The sequence below is a fragment of the Ochotona princeps genome, chromosome 10 (assembly GCF_030435755.1).
Source record: "Ochotona princeps isolate mOchPri1 chromosome 10, mOchPri1.hap1, whole genome shotgun sequence".
NCBI lineage: Eukaryota > Metazoa > Chordata > Mammalia > Lagomorpha > Ochotonidae > Ochotona > Ochotona princeps.
In genome coordinates this window covers 27,424,768-27,448,187 of record NC_080841.1, presented here as the reverse complement: position 1 = coordinate 27,448,187, position 23,420 = coordinate 27,424,768, and positions in this window count along the sequence as shown.

Here is a 23,420-nt window from a genome sequence, read left to right as displayed (position 1 = left end):
TTATGCCTTATGCATTCTTTCTCAGGTGCTATTGTCCTCTGGATTCTCAGCTGCCAGGATTCTGCCTCTACACCCTTTCCCTGGGTGCATCTTGATCTCCCTTCATCACAGCTTGTCTAGCACCATACCCTCTCAAAACTCTACCTTTCACTTACTGAGGAGATATCTAGTTATCTAGATATCTAGTCTAGTTTTGAACTATGAAGAATGATTTAGTGTGTTACTCCTCTCTAGGATATTTAGGATACTTCAAAGAAGTTATGGAAGGATGGAATTAAATGAGAAGTTAATTTTGGTACAAGAAGTTTTGAAATCTTTGCATATATTTTTTCACAATACACATTTTCCATGAACTTTTTGAATGTTTCTCATATACATGAATTTTAAATGTTTTGCATTAAAATAAACTTATTTTTGATTCAATTTTCTATGATTTCTGAATTCTCTCAAAGATACCTGGAATGTAGGATTCTAAAGCAAAAGAATTAAAAAAAAATAGCATTTCAGATACTAGTGGGGAGACAGTGTGGATGGTTGACCTGAGTTTGTACCTTTGGCTAATATTTCCTAAACACTAAATACATTTTAATAAGTTTCCTTTTCTAAGATCCAGAGTGTCAAATATTAGTGAGTGGCTTTGAAATAAATATGGAAAAACAAGATTGCAAGGGTTGGAATAATTTTTACTTAATGTTTAATGAAAATTTGTTGCTTGCTATGATTTTGTTCTTGTTAATCACATGTGCTGCTAATCATGACTACATAAGATCAGGTAAACATGACAGGTTTCCTACAGTACAGTGATCTGATTAATATTTATTACTTGTATGCTAATTTGCATTTAATGATGCAAATAAAATCTGGTTTAATGACAAACTGTCTCGACTTCCATTTCCTACCTTGTCTATTTATGGGCACTTAATATAACAAACACCAATATGAGACTCAAGATGGCAGAATAGGGTAAGGACACGTTTAAAAGGATGGAGAAGCATTTAATCAGGATGAAGCAGAGAGGACATATTCCAGGATATAGGAGAGGACAGAACAACAGCAGAGGGGTACCTGGAGACTAACAGACACAGGAAAGCAGCAGACACAATGGTGTGGTGTTGCAGTGACTGATAATCCAGCAGCATTCAGCTAACAGCGATCTGAACTCTACCAGCAGATCAAGAACTCCACCAGCAACCAGGTGGGAGGGACTTTCACTAGAAGCTTGGGAGGTGAACCCAGACAAAGAACTGTCTGTCCTGCTGGTCCGTTTGATTTGACCAGGAGCAGAGACAAAGCAGCAGATCCCAGATGGGTAATGTGATAACAGGATGGATTTCACAGACCAGTCAACCCCCTAGAGCAGAATTGGGCACCATTTTGCCTAAGAAGGCAAAGGCAAGGGAAAGGACTGAGCATAAACTGAGCTGGGAGTGAACTCATTTCTGACTCAGTGAACTGCAGCAACGTGGCATTCTACAGGTTCCACCCGAGACAGGTCTGAGCAGCCCTAAGACCTGACAGCCAGCAGATCAAGAACTCTAGTAGTGGCACAACAGGCACCATTTTGTACACTGTGGCAATAGCTTTGGGACTGCAGGGGACAACAGTGAACTGTGCATGTGCTGAGCTCGCGAGAACTCACTGAGTTCAGTGGATTGCACTGGTCCCGCAGGAAAATAATACTGCCTGTAGCATTGTACGGATCAAAATAGGTCCATGTGGCACCCAGACCTAATGGCCAACAGGCTCTGGTAAAATCAGCACCACCAACAACCTAGCTATATGGATACCTTGTGTCTGCCTAATCCTGGGACCTGCTCCAACCGGAAGTGGGAGAAAGGTTGCAGAGACAATGGTGCAGCCTCAGCACGGTATCACAGGAGGTGGAGAGTGATGAGCCACGAGTTGGGGCTATGGAGTTCTTTGTGAAAATCTAACATAAGAACCCAGACCTGGAACTTGCTGGAGGGAGTGGCAAAATTGGCTGCAATCAAAGAGCTGTGTACCAATGGCAATAGACCTGTGGATGACACAGCTCATGAACCTGCCCCCAAGGAGAAGAATCTGATAACTAGAAGTACAACGAGCAAGAACAAAAGAAGAGACAAAGGCACAATAAATATTACTGAAGAGCCCCCTGCAAAGGAGCAAACTGAGTTAACTGAGGAAGACATCGAGAAAATGGGGGATACAGAATTCAAAAACTCATTATAAAGCTTCTGATCAACAATGAGAAGCTCATGCAAGAGTTCAAAGAATTTAAAGAATATGTTACACAAGCAATAACAGCAATAAAGCAAATCAAGGCTGATAGATCAGAAATGAAGAACACAGTAGAGCAAATTAAAGGCACAGTGTAGAGTCTCCAAAATAGAATGAAGCAAGCAGAAGAAAGAATCTCAGAATTGGATGATATTTCTGTCACCAGGGGGAAGCAAACAAAAAGCTGGAAGCAGAGCTGGATCAAGCCAAAAAAAGTATTCAAGAATTGAAAGACACTATTAAGCGGCCAAATATAAGATTTATGGGAGTCCCAGAAGGTGCAGAAAGAGAAACTGATTTTACAGATATATTTAATGAAATAATGAAGGAAAATTTCCCTAATCTGGATAAAGAATTGGGAAACAAGATCTAGGAGGGGGCACAGAACTCCCAACAGGACGGATCAAAGCGATTTTCACCAAGACACATGATCATCAAGCTCTCTTCAATTGAACATAAGGAAAAGATCCTTAAATGTGCACATGAAAAAAATCAACTGACATATAAAGGAATGCCAATTAAACTTACAGGAGACCTCTCACAGGAAACTGTACAGGCAAGAAGAGAATGGAGTGACATATTCCACATTCTAAAAGAAAAAAATGTTCGGCCCAGGATAACATATCTAGCAAAGCTTTCTTTTGTTTCTATACTTTTTTTTTAAAGACTTGTTTATTTTTATTGCAAAGGCAGATATACAGAGAAGGAAGATCTCCTGTCTGATGGTTCACTCCTCAAGTGACCACAATGGCTGGAGCTGAGCCAATCAGAAGCCAGGAGCCAGGAGCTCCCATGTGGGTGCAGGGTCCCAAGGCTTTGGCCCGTCCTCAAATGTTTCCCCCGGCCACAATCTGGGAGCTGGATGGGAAGCAGGGCTGCTGGGATCAGAACAGGTGCCCTTATGGGATCTTGGCGCATGCAAGGCGAGGACTTTAACCACTACACTATTGCGCTAGGCCCCAAAGCTTTCTTTTGTCTTTGAAAATGAAATAAAATTCTTGCACAGTAAAGAAAAGTTTAAAAAATTTGCCTCTTCCAAACCTGCTCTACAAAGGATACTTCAAGATGTTCTGTTGGCAGAGAATAGGAATAGCACCTACCAAAACCAAAGGCAAATGGGAAGAACATCCCAGTAAAATGACAACAGAAGACTAAACCAATGAACAACCCATTGCTAAAATGACACGACCAAATTATTCCTGTAGATATTAACCCTGAAAGTAATTGAAAAAACCCTGAAAGTGATTGAAAACGTCGAAGATTAGTAGACTGGATTAAGAAACAAAACCCATCTATTTGTTGTCTAGAAGAGACCCATTTCACCAAGAAAAATCAGTGGAAGCTATATCTCATGGATTTTGATTTTTTTTTTTAGTTTCATCTCTTCAAAGCTCTTTTTGTGATTAAATAATTCAGTGACTCATAGATCATACAATAGCATCATTTTCTTCAAGAAGTTTCTTGATTTTCATTTCTTCAGCGGCATATTAGTCATTCAGTAGCATGTTATTTAACTCCATGTTGATGTTTATTTCTTTTTTCTTCCTGTTGTTGATTTTGTTTTGTGGCTTTTCATTTAAGGGGATGTATAATAGCTGGGTAATGGAGACTGTCATATCTAGTAACATGTTATTTAACTTCATGGCATTGTAAATTTCTATTTTTCTTCCTGTTGTTGATTTTGTATTGTGACTTTTCATTGAAGGGGATGTACAGTAACTGTAAAATGGAGACTAACATCCAGATGTGAGGATACAATGTAGTATGCATCTCTACTTCCAGACAAAGATGGACTTACAATGAAACTGTTTACTATATCTTGACAATAGGATGTTGGATTCTCTGCCATTGTCCATGCCCACAATGATGGACATATGACTGTGTATGAAGAACTGTACTTTAGTAATGATATAGAGGAACTAGGTGGAGGGAGGGGAATTGGGGAGGGGATAAGGGAAATGCCAGGAGCCTATGGAAGTGTATCATAAAATGATAATAATAATAATAAATAAAAACCCCACACACCAATATATTTAGTTTCTACCTGTAACTCATTGTGTAGTGTCTTCTTTTCTTTCTTTGTGGGCTCTGTCCCTTCCCCCTCCCACAGGAATGCTCTGATTGTAGGCTGTTATAGTATATCACTGGTTCTGGCACCATTGGGTCCAATCAGAGGGTGGATGAGTTCAAAGGATGCTCCTTTCAGAAGCAAAAACCTTCACCAAGTCATCTCCCTGTGGTTTCTGTAGAATCTACTTACTTCATCATAGTAACCAGCCTGACCCAAATTTGTTCTTGGATAATGTTCACCAGTTATGTCAGCCAGTTCCACAGATCACATTGTGTGAATATCCTCCATTTACCTTGCTATATACAGATGTTTACAGTCATTATGCGGTAGTCACTAAGGTGAGAAGTTAAGTGTTCTACATGTGTTTTCTGATATAATCCTCACCGCAACTCTGTCACCTATTTATAAGAAGAATAATTTACTTATTGTTTGCTTAAAAAGCAGGAAGGAGAAAGGAAGAGATAGAGAGAGAAAATTTTTCTTCCATTGGCTTTTTCTCCAAATGTTCACAATAGCTAGGGCTAGGCCAGGCTGAAGCCAAAAGCCAGAAAATCCAGCCGGGTCTCCCACATGGGTGGCAGGGACCCAAGGACTTACACCATCATCTATTTCCTTGCAAGATGTGCATTGTCTGGAGACTGGATCAGAAGCAAAGTAGCTGGGACTTGAACCAAACACTGAAATTGAGAATATTCTTCTCGAGTGATGGCTTAACTGGTATGCCAAATGTACACCCTGATAAACTATCTTGAGGGAAAAGTGGAGGATAACTCAGAATCTGTATGATCATTTCACAATCTAACGTGATATTTTTGAACGTCTAAAAATTTTGCTGCACTGTTTGTATTGCTTCTGCCAATTCAAGGATAACTTTTCTCTCAAAGTTTGACTATACATATGAGATTAAGCTTACTGTGACCGAACTAACGTCACCGGTTCCCAGCTATTCACTAAAATATTTTATTTCTCTCTCAAGTCACCTTGGATGTGGACAAGAAAGTCTGACTAATGCAGGTGAAGGAAGTGTGAGCAGGAGACATGTGTATTGTTTCTGGGAGATGGCTTACGTTCCTTCCTCCCTCTTCTGCTAGTCTGCTTGCTGCAAGAATTGGTTTCCAAGATGGTACAACCGCATGCTAGAAAGAGTCAGAATCACTGATTCTGCATTTGCAGAACTGTGAACTCTTTTTTTTTTTTAAAGATTTATTCATTTTATTACAGCCAGATATACACAGAGGAGGAGAGACAGAGAGGAAGATCTTCCATCTGATGATTCACTCCCCAAGTGAGCCTCAACGGGCCGGTACGCGCCGATCCAAAGCCGGGAACCTGGAATCTCCTCCGGGTCTCCCACGCGGGTGCAGTGTCCCAACGCATTGGGACGTCCTCAACTGCTTTCCCAGGCCACAAGCAGGGAGCTGGATGGGAAGTGGAACTGCCGGGTTTAGAACCAGCGCCCATATGGGATCCTGGGGCGTTCAAGGTGAGGACTTTAGCCGCCAGGCCACACCGCCGGGCCCAGAACTGTGAACTCTAAGCATTGTAATATTAATGAGTAGTGAATTGCAATTTTGGCAAAAAAAGTTTATTAGAGGGACTTACATTGATTAATGCTTCTAACATCTATACCATGACAAAATGGTTGGGGACCATTAGTGTATATTTTCACTCTAAATATGTTCACTCTTTATTCAGACCTTTGAGAGGTTCAGAAAGTTCATGGAAAAGTGAGTCATCTTTTAAATTAACCTTTGAAGTACTCTTACTTCTGAAGCATCATTGTCATCTTCATTGTCACCATCACCATCATCACTATTACCATCATTGGTCTGACTGTGATCCAGCTAAGATCCTATGGTTTTGACGCCGAGTCAGTTGTATCAGTATTTAGCATCTGCCTCTCTGAGCTATGCTTGGGGGCAGTAGGCAAATTCTTTGGTTCTTGTAGAAGTAACATGTGTGACTACCTTAGAGCTCAGCATGTTCCATGTGCTTTGAACATTTTTTTCCCTAGAACTTTGCTGGATGGCTCATATATATATATCACTCAGATTACTTATCAGCTATGAACTCCTTGAGGAGGGCTTTTCTGACAACTCAAACTGAAGTTCCTTTCACACAATAGTTGTTTTATTAAGATTTATTTATTTTTATTAGAAATGCAGATATTCAGAAAGAAGAAGAGACATAAAGCAAGATCTTCCATCTGATGGTTCACTTCCCAAGTGGCCACAATGGCTGGAGCTGAGTCAATCCGAAGCCAGGAACCAGGAGCTCTTCTAGGTCTCCCACATGGTGCAGGATGCCAAGGCTTTGGGCTCTCCTCGACTGCTTTCCCAGGCCACAAACAGGGAGCTGGATGGGAAGCGGGGCTGCCGGTATTAGAACTGGCACCCATATGGGATCCCAGCGTGTGCAAAGCGAGGACTTTAACCACTACACTATCTCACCGGCACCAATAGCTGTTCTTTTAAAAGTTAATTAATTTTATGATACAGTTCCATAGGCTCTGGGCATTGTCTCTCCTTCCCCACCCTTTGGTGTCCTCCCACTGGTTTCCCCCGTATTATTGCAATTGTGAAGTTCTTCAAAAATCATCATAAGTCCATCATTCTGCTTTTGAAGTGTATCCTGAGACTGTTGATGTGGAGAATGACAGAGTCCAGCATCCTATTGTCAAGATACAGTTAGCAATTTCATTGGGAATCCCCCCTGATTTGGGAGTAGAGATGCATACTGCATTGTATATTCACAACTTGATATGATAGTCTCTAATATACAGTTCCTCTAGATGACTATATGTACACACATGTTTACATATATATATGTCTCTGTATATAGAGAGATCTTGCATTTTGTATGGAGATTACAACATATGGTATTTGTCCTTTTGGGACTGGCTTATTTCACTAAGCATAATGGTCTCTAGTTAGGACCATTTGGTTGCAAATGGCAGAACGTCATTATTTTTGATGGCTGAGTAGCATTCCATGGAGTAGATGTATCACACTTTCTTTATTCATTTCTCTTTTGATGGACATCTGGGTTGTTTCCATGTCTTTGCTATTGTAGATTGTGCTACTGTAAATATAAGATTACAGATCACTTTTTAAAATATACAATAGCTATTTTCTTTTATTTTTAGGTCTTATATAAGATTATCTTGTTTTCTTGTGAATTATCTACCTTTTGGTCCAATCCCTGCATGATCAATACTTCAACTTCAGTCGTGGAAAAATGTTTGGAAATAATAGGTACTTAGTAAAATAGTTGTTGAATGAATATGTGAATGACTGAACCTTATGTAGTAGAAGCTACTATTATTTTACTTGCCTTTTTAAAAAACCAATGCTGCCTGTTATAAGAATGTATCTGTGACTGGAGTGAAACATTCAGTTCAACAAGGTAAACTTTTCTTATTTAAATAATGCTAGACATCTAGATACTTGGAAATGTTAAAAGTTTAGAAAATGCAGACCTAGCTACTTGACAAATGAATTTAAACCATTTGGATGAACTTAGTACCTAAAAGCATTAAAAATTTCTTTGAAGCACATTTGAACCATATTCATCATTTTAAATGTCTTAACTCTACAAATAATGTTTTCTTCCCAAATATAAGCTTTATTTCTTAGTAAACTAAGTTTTGAAAATGTACACACTGCAATTCTCTCCCTGAAATTCATCATGTTTATTAGCATATGTAAGGCCCTAAGAAGTTCTGTGCTTAAGGAACCTGTTTAATTTTATTTAATCCAGCCTTTCTCAATTTATTTGCCCCTGGGATTCCTTTTTCCACATAATGTATTAATATTTCAAACAAAAGTTACTGGGAATGCTCCAGGGTATGCTAAAAATTCATTGTGATTTTAATGGTTGCTGCAAAAAGTTTTCCTGCTTAAGTTTCCAACTCTTTTCTCTGTACAAAATTATGTCATTTTATTTCGCAAACCTTGGGCACCCAAATGGAAACAAACTATGCATTGTTATATATCTGCATCTCTGCCTTGTTGAAAGAATTGTTTATTTATTTATTATTATAGTCTGCCAAATGGATCATTGATGTGGCCTGACTAACTTTTCTATCATGCATAAAGATTGCCACGTCTGTGGGATTACCATATTTTCTTTAAAAATGTTGCACTCACCAACTATTTTCTCTTATCTGAATCCAATACCACAGTGTGGACAGACTTTTTTCATAAATTCAGAAATGAAGTGTTGATTGAGGTAGAAGATTATGACTTAGTTGTAAGATCATCTTAGCAAAAGATGTCTTTTTTCCTTAGGGACTTTCTAAATTTGAGATTCTCTATTATTCAAGCAATTGTCAGTTTTTACAAATATGTTTAGTATATGTGTAGTTTATATTTGTTGCTGAGGTTTATAAAGGAGGTTGAGACAGTTGGCTTGTCCCAGTGGAGACTGTTGTCTGCCTGGAGAGAAATCACAAATATTCACTGAACACCTAGAGTAAGCCTCAATCAATAAATGAAAGTGTCTAAATGCAAAAGAAAGAAAAATACCTTGATTTAATTAGATTAACAATGTTGTTGCATCTATACAGAACTCCAAATTACTCAGTTGCCTTCTGTGCTCGATTTGAATACTTGAATAATTCTTGTGTTATAATGTGTAAATATGTTTGAACCTGTTAAAGCAAAGTTAGAATGTTTCCTTCCATCACAAACATTGATTTGCTCATGGTTTTGGCCTATTTTCCTTTGCAAATATGTAAGATGACTTCTCATTGTTAAATCTTACTTTCACCATTTACTAATAGGTTTTGATTTCTTTCAGTTAACAACTTAAGTAATATTTTGGGGGGTCTAATCTTCTGTTGGCGGTGCTGGCATCCCATATTGGTGCTGGTTTGTGTCCTGGTTGCTCCAGTTCTGATCCTGCTCCCTCCTAATAGCCTGAGAGAGCAGTGGAGGATGGCTCAAAGCTTTGAGAGCCTGTACCTGTGTGGGAAAATTGAAAGGAACTCTTGCTTCTCAGCTTTGAGCCATTGAGGCCACTTGTGGAGTGAACCAGCAGCTGGAAGATTTCTCTTTGTCTCTCTCTGGAACTCTGATGTTCAAGTAAAACATGTAGATTCATTAAAAAAACTATACTAGTATCTTAACTTTCATTTCCCTCATTCTGCATGAACATATACGTGTAGTTTAAAAATTATTTTCAAAGGACCGGATGTGGCTTGCCATAACCCTGTAAAGTTGGGGAACTTAAGAAAGATGGTTGCAGGAGATAAATAGCCTGAGCTTACAGAGATCCAAGAGTTTTCTTTGGGCCTGGAGTATAAGGCAAGGGCATTAGCTGTGAACATGATCCAAGAAGCCACTAAGCAAAGTGGGCCTACTCCATGAATGAAGGCTGGGCAAGAGACTCATTTACTGGAGTATGGATCGACAGCCATGGCTCTGTAGGATCACTCAGGTTAAGACATTGCATGAATGCAACTGGGAGGCTACACCATGTTACTTGACAGCCTTTGAATTGTGCCAAATGCCCATCTAAGAATGTGAGCATCAAACCATACCAAGAAATGGAGGTTATTCATTCTCCCCTTGTCTTCCCCAGATCATAACCTGCTCTGAATTGACTAAATTTTTCATTATTTTGGTAGAAGGTGATATAAGTGGGAGTACAGAAAATTTTGAAGATTTTCATTTAAAGAACAGCTGATTTGAAATTGAATTTTAAGTTAGATTGTGTTGCACCAGATTCTGTGTTTCTGAGTTGCAATAAAGGATCCAGAGTTGAGATCAATAGTAAAAAAATGAGTTTCCCTTCTGCAACACTGTTATAACAACACCACCACCAAAAAACCTCATCTTCATTAGAATGTAGTAGTATTCCCTTCAAAGTTATCAATATATGGTGCGAGGAGCTGCTCCAGTCCATCCTGATTCTTGTGTTGGCTCATATGTTGGTCTTCTATCGACTTTTTTTTTTTCAACAGAGATGAATCCTAGGGACAGGCATTTAGTCTAGCAGTTAAGATGCCTGTGACCTCCATGACAAGGCCTGGGTGTGAAGCCCAGCTTTGCCTCCTGACTCCTGACTTTAACTTGCTGGGAATGAAAAACCTGAGAGGCAGTAATAATGGCTAAATATCTATCACCCATGTGGGAGATCTCTATTGAGTTTCCAATATGACCCAATGCCACCTGTTGTGGGCATTTTAGGAGTAAATAGGCACACAGTATCTCTGTCTCTTAAATAAGTAAACAAGTGTATAAATATGTAAAATAAATAAAGGTACCAATGCAAGAGTGTAAGAACAATGGAAAAAGTGATTCTGGATGTTTATTTGTGTGCAAAGAAGAAAACAAAGAGAGCAAAGTGTAAGGAGGAAAGAGAGGCGATCCTATAGGTTTATTTTCTCCAGCACATCCCTCTCGAGAGGTTCACCAACAGATTGTAGAATTGTTATATCACTTATGAAATTTGCTTCACAATAGTACCATTTGGAGTCCAATTTTATAGATAGTTTTCATAGATGATCACAATATGATAGAAATGAGGTTTGGCTTTCACACATACTCTAATAAATCCCAACAGACAGTTAAAATCTTAGGTTCCTTGATGTATTTTCAACGGCTATAAAGTCAAGAGTGATAGAATCAAGACGAAAAATACTCACATGCTGCATAAATATGATATGGCTCACTGAGTCTTCTCATCTTTTTGAAAATATTCCTCTAGTAGTATTGGCATTTCTCTTAAGAAAACAGTAAATGGCATTTAAATACTAGCTTAGAGACAAGTGCATTTGGGGACATCTCATCTAGGAAATACGATCAAAATATTTCATAAGAACAGGTTGCTAAAATTTTTTTAAGGCATTGTCTTTTGAAAATGTTATTAAAAATCTGGGATGCATTTATAGGCAAGGTAGGAAAGGGAGATACAGGAGTCCATGAAAGTATTTCTTAATTCTGTGGGAAGCATATTACGTGATATTTCTCTTCCAAGAGTATACACATGCTAGGTCAGTTGCTCTGCACATGCAGAAGTGGACAGGATCCAGTATGTCTGGGAGGCAAAAGTTTGGCCTTGGAATTTGTCACTACTTTGGGTACTGTTTTTCTCATTTTCAGATGTATGAAGAGGTAACACATACTCGAATAGTTGTAATCTACATAGTAGGATATCAGCTGGAGAATCTAAGCTACTTTTAGTCTTAGCATAGATGTGTCTGCACATTTCTTAAGATGATAAACGGGGTTGCCATAGTCTTATTTACAATGAGGGATTAGGGTAAATGGAATACAAATGACCTCCATCCTTCCCATCAGCTACATCCTCTGCATGAAAAATTTGAACCTGCCCTCACTGAGGGATGGAATATAGTTTCCCACTTCTGCTACCTGGGCTAATATTTTGACCTGTTTTGGCTGGTGAGATGAATTTGGCAGTTGTAAACTCAGTTTGAAGACATCAAGAATGCTTTTACTGTTCTTGGAATTGCTCCATTACCATTTAAACCAGCCTGTCACAGCCAACTGGGTGACAGATGAGCACATGATGTGGTGGCCCTTGACACTGCAGCTGACAATCAGTCACCCTCCAGAGTCATGCAATCAGAGATCAACCCACCTCCAGCAAGTCGACTCAGTTTCATAACTAGTGTTAGATGAAGATCCACCAAGTTGGCACAAGTTAGGGGAAATATCTTATTGAACAATAGACTCATTAACAACAACATTATTTTCAGACACTATTTTTTTTAAAGATTTATTTATTTTTAAAAGATATTTATTTATTTATTTATTATTGGAAAGACAGATATACAGAGAGGAGGAGAGACAGAGAAGATCATCTTCCATCCAATGATTTCCTCCCCAAGCAGCCAAAATGGCTGAAGCTGAGCCAATCCGAAGCCAGAATCCAGGAGCCTGGAACTTCGTTCAGGTCTCCCATGCAGGTGCAGGGTCCCAAAGCTTTGGGCCGTCCTCGACTGCTTTCCTACGCCACAAGCAGGGAGTTGGATGGGAAGTGGAGCTGCCAGGATTAGAGCTGGTGCCCATATGGGATCCCGGCGGCTCAAGGCGAGAACTTTAACCACTAGGTTATTGCGCCGGGCCCCAAAGATTTATTAATTATAATTATTATTTTTGGAAAATCAGGTTTAATGAGAGGAGGAAAAACAGAGAGAAAGATTAACCGTCTGCTGATTCATTCCCCAAGCGGTAGCAGTGGCTGGAGCTGAACTGATCTGAAACCAGGAGCCAGGAGCCTCTTCCAGGTCTCCCACGTGGATGCAGGGTCCCAAGGCTTTGGGCCATACTTGATTGCTTTTCCAGGCCGCAGGCAGGGAGCTGGAAGGGAAACAGGGCCACTGGGACACAAACCAGTGCCCATATGATGTCCTGGGTGCAAGGCGAAAACCTTAGCCACTAGGGTGCTGCACCAAGCTCCCAGTCACTATATATATATATAAATGCAATACTACACATGGATAGAGATGTCCTGAAAAGCAAGGATCCTGAAGGTAAGGATTATAATTCTTCACTAGCTTGGTATGAAGATAGCAGGTCATTTCAGACTGGAGGATAAGATAAAAAAGTGGTTTGCCAAATGTTATTCTGGGGTCAGCAGCATCAGCATTGCTTGGGAACTCAACAGAAACACAGATTTTAAGTGATACCACTTACTGCATCAGAACCAATAATCTTCATCTTAAAAAGGCCTCTCAATGTTTCTAATGCACTTGGAAGTTTGAAAACCATTGAACCAGATAAAAAAGAGGTGAGAGAAGCATAGCATTTCTTAATATTATTCCCCTGAAAATTCTTCAGGTGATTATTTATGATTTGGTAATTTTAGATGCACTAATCTAAGTGCCCATGTAATTAAAATTTTTATGAGCGATGGGGATTTCTAAATGTTGTTTTAAAGGCAAATAATTTCTTTTCAACTTGGTGCTATTTAAATTACCTTGAGTCTCAGAAATTTATAAGTGGTCTCAAAGTTTAAACTAATAGCAATGTTTAAAAGTCAGTCTTCAAAGTGCTTAAAGAAAACACCTGGGTATCGCCACAAAAATGTCTATTTCTAACACATCACACTGGGTGCCTCCACCCTCATCACCAGCTGGTTCCTCTTTGTGAACATCCTTTATCCCTATTAATGCCAACCAAGGGGTTTTTTTTTTAAAGATTTATTTTTATTGGGAAGTCAGATTTATGGTGAAAAGGAAAGACAGAGAGAAAGATTTTTCGTCTGCTGGTTCACTTCCCAAGAGGCTGGAGCTGAGCTGAGTTGGAGCCAGGAGCCAGGAGCTTCTTCTGGGTTTCCCATGTGGGTGCAGGGCCACAGGCTTTGGGCTGTCCTCTACTGCTTTCCCAGGCCACAAAGCAGGGAGCTGGATGGAAAGCATATCCTCAGGGGTACGAACCAGAACTCATATGGGATCCAAGTGCATGTAAGGCATGGATTTAGCCACTAGGCTATCACACTGGGCCACTCACCAAAGTTTTGTTTTTAAAGAAAATGTTTATTGATTTGGAAGAAAAAGTGACACATACACACAATTTTTTTTTTAAATCCATTGGTTACCTTCCAAAATGAACCCAACAGCCAGGGTTGGGCCAAATCAAAGCTAGGAGCCAAGAACTGCATCCTGGTTTCCCACATGGTGACAGAAGCCTAAGGCAGGGCCATCTTCTGCTACTTTCCCAGAAGCATTAGCAACCAACTGGATTTGAAGCAGAGTAACTGGGACTTGCCAAGTTTGGCTCTGATATGCAATATTGGTGTTGCAAATGGCAACTTAAGTTGCTGCACCATGGTATCTGTCCATAAGTAGTCTTATGAAATAGGAATTGTTATTTTAATTTTAGATATGAAGAAGTAGAATGGTTAGAGGCATTCAACAATTTGCCAAACATGCTAGTTAGAATCTCTGACCTTCTGCTGGATAGAAGGTCTTTTTCTAAAAACAATGGGAAGCAGTGATGAAATAGCAAACATTTAGTAAGTAGTTTTTTTTTTAATCCAAGAAGAATAAAACAGCCACACTTCGTTATGTTTACTAATTTCCGTAGTGTAAATGTTTATACCATGGTCAATTTCAAACTACCATCTTAAAGACACCGCGCAATTAGCTCTTCTTTCGCTCTGTGGGTTAGTTTCAGGCCACCATTCTGGGGAAACAGGAATGGAGGCTGCTTTTTTGTGTCCAAATGGGCATATTGATATTTTAAAATTTCTCTTTAAAGTAATGATTTTCACTTGTATTTCAAAACCATATTCAAAACAGATACTGAGATCATTTTGCTTTAATTTTCAATTTTAGATCCAACTTTATAGAGACAATGTATTTCAAAAATCAGCTGTTGTATGAAATTTTGAGAGATTTTCATTGTATAGAGTCAGAACTGGGTACAAGCTTAGGAAAACATTTGGTTTTCAACCCTTACTTTAGGCAGATATAACTAATCTGAATAGATATTTTGTCTCCTTGAAAATCTCTTATTATGAAGGCTTTTCCACATGCCTCAGTATTCCAAATGAGTATCTTATCATCTTTAAGAAGACTCTTTCTTAGACTGATATGAAAAATCTCCAGCTGTAATTTAAGCCTATTTTGTTTTGTTGCTACAGAGACAAAAAGCCATTGATTGGCATTCACCTCTTAGAAACCCTTCTGTGCTGACAGAAGATGTTAAAAGATTCCTTTAGTATCTAATTCCACCTTTTAAAAAAATAACCTTTCATCATTACATAAAGAGGAAGATTTCTAGCTCAGCAGGATGTCTTTATTGGCCCCCTGAAAGTACAGTCTTAAGACCTCCTTCTCAAATTTCTAGACAATAATGTCCTGGCCAGTCTTTGACCTCCCCCCTTCTTGATTTCACCCCACTATTGAACTTTTTAAAAGTTGTGGTAACAGCATGTAGCATGAGATCTCCCCTCTTAACAAATGGTTCAGTGTTAACAATGTTGTTAACTATAGCAATGATAATATACCATAGGTCTATAGAACTTATTCATCTTGTGTAATTGAAACTTTATGTTTGTATTTTAAAGAGCAACTTGCATCAGGCATACATTTCTAGTGATGTAAATGGATTCTCACTCATCTTTCATTGCAGCTGGATTCATTTTGAACATCTTTGTTGTAATGCTTTTAATTAAATAGGGAAAGTGATACTGTCTCTGTCCAACATGGTGAAACTGTATCTACATCAGAGAGGGAAATGATTTTTTGTGTACAGCAAACTTGATTGTATATGGAAAGGCATAAGAAACCTTAGAACAAGTTGAATTTTTCAAGATTTATTTATTGTATTGCAGAGGCAGAATGAGAGAGAGAGAGAGAGACTCTTCCATCCAGTGGCAGCAATGGCTGGAGGTGAGCAGACCCAAAGCCAGGACAACCAAGGCTCACAACTGGATACAGGGACCTAAGGACATGAGCCATCCTCTGCTGCTTTTCCAGGCTATAGGCAGGAAGCTGGATCAGAAGTGGAGCAGCCGGGGCATGAACTGGTGCTCATATGGGATGCCAGTACTGCAGACAAAGGATTAGCCTGTTAAGCCTCTGTGCTAAAACCCTAAATTTTTATTCTTAATGCTCTTCTCTACATTCTCATTTCTCCAACAAGATCAACATTTGAACATGTACAGGCAGATTTTTTACTAGGTGTATAGAAAAAAGGTATTAAAAAGGGTATCATTTTGATATCTCTTAACACCCTCCTACCAATCCTTTCTATCCGAACATTGATTTTGCATCTTTTTCCCTGTTTGCTGTAGGAAGACCAAATGCTATTTCCAACTTCATTTTTAGTAGAAGAGGAAGATCGTCTGGGGAAGTTTTAGTTTCTGACTTTCAAATGACCAGTAGTTATATTCTGGGGATAAGAAAGAGTAGAGAAACCAGTGCTTCTTGTGGGATAAACAAGTCTATTAGAATATTGGATAGTAAAAGACATACCAGAGAGGGCAAAACAAATCCTGGAGCTTCTTCTACTTAGTTGAAACAATTCTTCCCTTACTTTACTTAGTTGGACCTCAGGAAATCATTTAACTTTTCAATGCTTTCATCTATAAACTTAGGTCAATATTATATACTGTGAAGGATAAAATGAATTGATTTAGATATCATTATCTAGTATAATTTCTGTTTTAAAATGCAAGTGTATACTCCATGGTCAGAATGCTTAGGCCTCCCAGGATAAATGATAGGATTTTAAAAAGCTCTTACAAAATGGAATTGAAAGATAAATTCATTTGGGTGCAAAAAATTTTGAAATCCATGCATAGATTTTAATCTGTAATATGCATATGTGTATTTTCCATGGCATTGGGCTGGATTTCTATGTGTTTTCCTTTTTTAAAAAAGGCTTATTTATTTATTTCCAAGGCAGATCAATTGTGGGCAGGAATACAGAGAAATCTTCCATTTACTGGTTCATTTTCCATTGGTTTTCATAGCTACGGCTGGACCAGGGTGAAGTAAAGAGCTGGAATCGGTTACATTTGGGTTTTTGCTATGGGTGCCAGGGGCTCAAGTACTTGAGTCATTCTTTGCTATTTGTCCAGCAAGGAGCTGAACCAGAAGATGAAGAGCCAGGACTGGAGCTAGTGTTTAGGTGTGGGATGCTGTTGTTGCAAGTGATGGTTAAACTTGAGGTGCCACGTGCAAACTTGGTGTTTTCCTTTGTGAACAGAGACATTTCATTTAACTCATGGGTCTCTTTGCCTTCTCTGTCAGCTGCTGACTTTTTCAAATATTAATAAAGTATTGGTTTTTCAGGTAATTTGAATTTAGAAAACTTCTATGCAGCAGAAAAATGGAGTTCTTATTCTATCTAAGCCGTTTTAACTCGATCATGACAAACTGAATAGAATTCTATGTTGGGTTTCTGGGTAGAGTTTTAGGGAAATCAATTTCCGATTACTTCTGCGCTCTGAAATCTTGAAATGCAAGCCAGATTTAAAGAGGCAAGATTAGTTCACCAAGTGCATAAGAGGCAGGATCAGTGTATAAGATAGGTAAAGTATGCTTCTGAAATTCCAAAAAGAAAAACTCATTCCTGTACTGCCTGAAATGTAAATATTGGGTAGATAATTTATACATTAAGCCACTGCAGTAATTTATACTACAATGTGCATAAATTTTATAAACCTTAATATCTTTTCCTGAGAGCTAGGTCTGATGGGAAGGCATATGCCTACCTGGAGAAAGAGATGAGTAGTTAGGCAAACTGCACAAGTTCTGTTTCCAATTAATTCTTTTTTAAAATAAGATTTGCATATTTTTATTGGAAAATAAATATCCATACAGAGGGATGGAGATACAGAGAGAAAGGTCCTCTGTGTGCTGCTTCATTCACCAAATGGCTGCAGTGGTGGAGCTGAGTCAATCTGAAGCCAGGAGCCAGGAGTTTCTTCCAGGTCTCCACATGGATGCAGAGTCCCAAGGCTTTGGGCCATCTTCAGTTGCTTTCCCAGGCCACAAGAAGGGAGCTGGATGGGAAGCAGAACAGCTAGGACATGAACTGGTGCCCATATGGGATCTCTGCTGGTGCAAGGTGGGGATTTAGCCACTGAGTCACTGCACTGGTCTCTGTTCCCGAGTAATTCTAAGAATAAAGAGCAGAATTTATACAAGGTTTATAACCTTTTTTTTTCTTTTAGAAAACAAAATAATTACTCAGTTATTACCTGTTCACCATACAAAAGAACAAACAATTCACCTATATTACAATAGTGTGGTAATTTGCCACAATATAGATTCTTTATTTGTGTGATTGATACTGGCTACTGAATTTTCTAAACCCTCATTATGTGATTTTAAGCAATTGTGAAGTTGTATAAAGATAGTTTCCCTCAACATAATTATTCATAAACAAACAATGATAACTCTTTAGTTTTTTCACCTACACATGTAGCTAGCACTACATATTCCTGGTATCTATTGTAGTCATCAGTTAAGAGTTCTGATTGATAGACTTGGACAAACATGATTTGTAACATACTCTCACCTTGTTTATAAAGATACCTTCCTACACAAATAATTTTCTCACTCTTGTTTGCAGGCTGGATATTAAAAAATGTGACAGAAACTTATGAAACCATGAATCTTTGATATTTAACTGTTTCAGGGACTTGCATTATGTTTGGAATTTTTGCCCAAACAGCAGTTTTTAGATGTTATTGCCTCATGCATACACAAAGAATAGCTATGTTATACTAACTTGCTGAAGTATTATATATAATTTTATGTAACTGTTTATATCTTTCTCAAATTTTGGAAATGTTCTGTTACTGTTTCATTGAACAGATTTTTTAGATCCTTCTGCTTCTATTTTTTCAGGTATTTCCAAGACTCATATATTTGGTTGTTTGATGATATTCCATGTATCTTGAATACTGCTTTAGTTCCTTAAAAATTTTTTTTTAATTGAGTTGCTCAAAAGACTTGCCTTTTGGAATTTCTTTTACCTCAGCCAGCTTGTTGTTAAGGCTATTCACAATATTTTTGTATTTGTCTACTGCATTTTTTAGTATTTTTGTTGGTTTCTTTTCCAATATCTCTATTTGCTAAATTTCTTCATCATGTCATGTTCTAATTTAATGATTTAATTTAACTTTCTCTGAAATTTTTTAGTGACCTTACAATCATTCTTTTGGGTTCCTTTCTAGGCATTTATTCAATCTCTTTTTCTTTTCAGTCTGCTATTAATTCACTATCATATTTGGGGAAGTTATATTGGACTTCTTGTTTGTGTTTCATTGTGTTTTTATATTGATTTTTGTGCATCTAGGGAAACTTGCTCTATCAGTTCTAAAGAAGGTTTTGTTGATTGAAGGATTTATTCTTGGTGATGTACACCGAGGTATTGGTTTAATAGAGTGCTTTATCTTTAGTTTTGGTCATAATTTTACTTTGTATATGAAAACACCATGTTATGTGCCTTAAATAGATACAATGTATTTATAAAAGAAATTAATAAAATTTATGTCCATTTTATAAAGTAAATACAATTTTGTAAATAACAGTTGTTATATCTTTAAAATATTATATAAGAATATAATATGCTTATAATATTATGATGATTCTTATTTATACAATCCCTAGCCCCCAAATCATACTTGTCAATTTCTTCAAAGCACATTAACACTTTCTTTAGCAAAATATAGTGTATTATATCTGAGGATTAAAAAAGATAACATTATCAACTAATATAGAAATTGGTATAAAAATGGTGGGAGAACATTGAATTAACATCCTGTAGCATTTACCATTTGGATTCCTTACAATGAACAATAGTAAAATTGGTATTTGAATCTGGAAATATAAAAACTCAGTATATTCAATGGCAATATGTTTGGCAAAGCCATTACTCTGTGAGAGTTTAGTGTATAGCACTAGGGGAAGGAATTGGAAAATAAGATATTATTAAAGCATGTTGATTTGTTACTAGCCTCACTTATCCAGTGTTTTTGAGAAAGAGATGAGTCCATGCAAGAACTCATTAGTTTTCAAACACAGAGAATAGAAATGTAGGACTTTAAAATCTTGCCTAAATCAATTACTTCTAGTTCTGAAGCAGTCATAGCTGGCTTGATGAAGACCTCAGTTGTGTTGCAAAGATGAGATTACACTGGGAGATTCTCTATCCATATCTAATAGTCTCAAAAGAATTGCCATTAAAGTGAAAGAAATGGATTTGGTGGAAAAGGGAAGGTCTTAACCAGTCAGAAATGAAGCAGGTTGAGAATGACACCTGGCATGTAAAATTGGGGCATCTTCACCAGTACTAACTAAAATCAAATGTCTATGGAATGCATTAATTTTCGAAGGAATTTTATCATTGAAAGAATCATGAGTCTGGACTGTGTTTTAAGTTTAAGAGCTCTTGGGCTGCCAAAAAGTATAAGGAAGGCAATGAACTGAAAATTGGATTGTCGCTAAAGATATCATGCTCTCATATGTACCTTGGAGGATGACACGTAAGAAAGCCTGCCTTGGAGAACAGACTCAGAATCAGTAAGAACTATGGACAACAGAATGTCCATACCTGGAGAGATCCAGGTATCCTCTCTCATAAATGTGTTTTGATAAATAAAAAGTGGGCCTACAGATATGTACCTATTTTCAGATATGGTTCATAAAAAACAAGTATAACCTTGGAAACCCATGAAATAGCTGTTTTTCTGTTTGTTTTTTTTTTTTATTAGCTGCTAAGATCTTAGATAAACCCATCAAATTAGGTTCAAATACATCTATGTTAATTACCAGCATCTCAACTGAATCTTAGAGACAATACCTTTGCAAATTAGTCTCTTGCAAACTTTCACATGTTATAAAGAGAAATACAATTGCAAAATTGAGTGTCGAATCCTGAAAAAGATGGAAGAACTAGTGAAGCCAAGGAATGATATGAATAGCTGCTTCAATCACAGAGTCATTGACAAATGAGGAGGTGATGGAGTTCAAATAATTACCACTTGAAGAAGAGAGAGTCAGCAAAACAAATGGCAGCGGGTGTACCTGGAAAGAAAATGATTTTAATACCAGAGGCTTCAAAACTGTCCTTAGGAAGAGTAAAGAAGCTCTTGAAAATTTTTCCTGAAATGATTCTTGTTTGATTAAATTGTCTTGCCATGCTGGCTTTTTAATAGTATATTCTAAGATTGCTTTTTTGATAAATTTTTTGGTTTATAAAATAGCACATGTGTGAAAAGTGTACATATTAAATAAATATATGTGCATTCTTAATCAAAAATTACTTATTCATTTAAGAGACAGAAAAAAACTGTATGATGGATAAATAGATTGATCAATTAGTTCATTTACAGGTTTACTCCTTAAATTCTCAAAAGTCGAAACTGGGAACCAAGAACTCAACTGAATGCCAGGTCACGTAGACAGGAACCCAGCTACCTGAAATATCACTGCTACCTCCCAGGATTTGCACTACTCAGGCATCAGGAGCCCAAGTCCTGTGTCTAACCCATGTGCTTCAATGTGCTGTGTGGGCATCTTAACTGATTTCTTAGCTGCTAGGCTAAATGTTCACTCCACTATTGTAAATTTTATTTATGTCTTCAAAAATAAAATTGTTTTTGTAAACTATCAGTTATTGAATGTTGATACTGTTTTACTGGAAGAGGATAGATGTTTTGTGATGACACTTCTTCAGATCTGGGCAAAAAGGAAAAAAAAAATGGAGACACCAAGGCAATGTGCTTGGCAGAGAGGGAGGTTTATTGGCCTGTTGCAATTCAATGGGCTTTTATAGATGCTTTCGGTTTATTAGATCAGCATAGTCCTTTAACCTAAGTTTGAGCACTGTAAAAATCTCTCCGTAAGTTTAGTGTTTCATAATGTTAAGCGTTCCAAATGTTTTGTGAATCACTACCTTTCATAGCACCCTACAAGCTGAGTTTAGTGTTTTTGCTGCCTTTCCAAAACATTCATGTTCATGCTGAATATATCCTTCTGCTGCTCTGTTTTCTTAGGACAATGAAGGTCATTCATTTCTCATTATGATTCTAAAATACAACATGGCTTTGAAATAATAGAATATTTTAATCTTATTTTTAAGGTTTACTCTGCATGATAGAGTTCCATAGGCTCAGGGATTTCACCTACTCCCCCTGACCCCCAACTTCCCCTATATTATTACAATAGTATAGTCCTTCAAAAATAGTCATATGTCCATCATTCTATTTAAGTGTATCCTGACGTTGTGGCTATAGACAGTGGTAGAAAGTCCAGTATCCTAATGTCAAGATAAATTTAACAGTTTTATTGGGAGCCCTTCTATTATTCTCAGATGTATACCGAAATGTATGCTTCTCAGTATGCTCATCTTCATTATACAGTTCCTCTAGGTGAATACACACACACACATACACACACATACCTATATATCTGTTAATCTTGAACTTTGTTTTTTTAAAGGTTTCTGCTGAACAATAGGCTGTTTCCCAGAAAAATCATGCCAACTACTCTCTTTTCTCATTTCGTCAGAAAAATTTACTCAAATAATGGGATTTCATCCAAGACTAGGACATTAAGCATCATCCACTGCATACTTCTTGAATCTCAAATGTAAAGATGTAGAACTCTGTCCTTAATGGAACAATGAGTGGTCACATAAGACAATTAAAATGGAAGGCACATTATGTCTGATTGGTTGTCTCATAAATGAGCATATGAACTGAAAGTCATAGGAATTTTAAAAACATCTTTGTTACACATCTGGGCAGAGTTTTGAGAAAGCAACTGTGCACAGAAATAAATGCTTTTTTGTTGTTACTTTCCATATTAATAAGTATCTTGGATATTATTTCAAAGCAATTATGTTTTGGAAACACATGTTGATAATTTCTCGCTGAATAAATCTCATGTACTCGAAGACAGAATGAAAAGAGAGAAACTGCCTAAGAGGAAAATCCTGGTAGACATATATTGGAGCGTCTTATAAGCAGTGGGAAGTGACGCTAGCTAGCTTAATTTAGGCAAAAGGGATACTTGTCAGAGGGTAATTAGTTATCTTGAGAACCTGGTGGTGTGGCATCTGGTCATCCTTTCCCTCAGCAGGAATATTTGGAGTATTTTGTAAACTTTCCTTCTAGAGAGCCACTTTTTTATTATTAAAAACAAATTTACTTTTTAGTTTAGGACGCAGAAAAACAAAGAGAAAGAGCTCAGATACAGTAATTCATTTCCCAAATGTCAGAAACAACTGAAATGGCCTGACTGAAGTCAAGAGCAAGGAACTCAATCTGAGGCTCCCACATAGGTGGTAGCAACCCAACCACTTGAGCCATTATTGCTGCCTCCGAGGTCTATATTGTGAAGGTGTAGTCAGGAATCAGGAATCCAACTCAGGCACTGGGTGAAGGGCAAGGATGGTTTTTCTTTTCTTTCTTCTTTTTTTTTCTTTTCTGATCTATTGATTTATTTGAATGGGAGAAGGAGATGGAAAAGGAAAGAACATCTCCTTGATGGTGATTCACTGTCTAAATGACTGTGACTGCACCAGGCAGAAAGAACTCCATTGGGATTTCTCACGTGGGTGGCAGGGGTCCAAGCACTTCCCCATCTGCTGCTGCT